The 1,096-nt window shown below is 60.9% G+C and overlaps 1 protein-coding gene across 9 annotated transcripts in view; it reads left to right on the plus strand.

Moving 5' to 3' along the window:
• Window positions 1–340: 340 nt before the first annotated feature.
• Window positions 341–1,096, plus strand: part of Znf865 (zinc finger protein 865) — a 12,174-nt gene continuing 11,418 nt past the window's right edge. For 4 of the 9 annotated variants that reach the window (XM_031385208.1, XM_031385211.1, XM_031385212.1 and 1 more), the window contains exon 1: window positions 512–625. The gene's annotated coding sequence lies outside the window, so the exon portion shown is untranslated. Of the gene's footprint in view, window positions 626–1,096 lie in introns of all 9 variants that reach the window. The other 5 variants (XM_031385213.1, XM_031385205.1, XM_031385214.1 and 2 more) reach the window with 4 other exon arrangements.

Genomic DNA, 1,096 nt, shown 5'->3' on the forward strand with positions numbered 1-1,096 from the left:
AAAAAAAAAAAAAAGCAATGTCCCTTAAATGCAACAGGCGGTACAAAGCTTTTTGTGTAAGAGGCAGGATTTAGAAGGGGGCGTGGTTTGTAGGTGTGGCCCAACTGGGAGGATGGAGTTCCAAAAGTAGGGATTTAGAGCGCAGGAAGAATAGAACAAACTAATTGGGAGGTGCAGAAAAAGGAATCTGACCGGCCTATCACAGGACGTTACGAGATGGGCGGGGTCCAGTCTAGGAGGCGAGGCTTAAGCGTGAGACCGGAGTCTAGGGTGTGTCCTAGCCGGAAGCCCGGAGCCTGTGGGTGGTGTCCTAAGAAGAAGCGGGCGCAGTGGGCGCATGCGCACTAAGCTCCGTCCGCCCACCGGAAGCGGCCTTGACCGTCCCCCCCCCACCCACCCCGTGTCTAGCGCCGGCGTAATTTCCCTTCCCCGTTCCTCCGCCGCCATCCTCCACGCCGGCGCTTCTGGGGAACGGGCGCGACTTCCGCTTCCGGGCAGGAGGCGCGGTGCTGGTGGGGAGCTGGGGGGAAAGGGGCGGCACTTCCGGTTGGGCCCTCGGGTCTCCCCGGAGCGGCGGCACCTCCTCCGCCTCCTCAGCCTCCTCCCGGCGGAGACCCCAGCGCCGGTGAGTGACTGGGTGTGCGGCCCGGGGACCCGGGTTCCTCGGGGGCGGGGGGCCTTGCCCTGCCCTGCCGCAGTCCCCAGAACGCATCCCCACCCCCCCGAATGTCAGTGCTTCCCTGCCGGGCCCGAGGCAGGGGATCCCCAACCGCTAGTCCTCTACAAGATCACTTCAGATATCTTACCGGTGGATGCCCCCTGATACCGTGGGATGGCTACGAACTCGTTTTCATTAGTAATGAACCTCTCAAGTGCCAGGGCCCCCCACGAATCCTTTCCTACCCGCCTCATCAGCTTCCTCCACGAGATCCTCCCCATGCCACCAGCTTTGGTGTGCTTACAGGGTAGCTGCTCCTGAACCCTCTCTTCCTATCTACCATAGGATTGCTTCCAGGGGGTGTAGTCTTGGTACTCTGTGACAAGAGTCGCCCCTACTATGTCTGACCACTCAACCCACTCCCCAATGCCCTTTTTG

This window comes from Mastomys coucha, unplaced genomic scaffold, assembly GCF_008632895.1.
Source record: "Mastomys coucha isolate ucsf_1 unplaced genomic scaffold, UCSF_Mcou_1 pScaffold21, whole genome shotgun sequence".
NCBI classification, from domain to species: domain Eukaryota; kingdom Metazoa; phylum Chordata; class Mammalia; order Rodentia; family Muridae; genus Mastomys; species Mastomys coucha.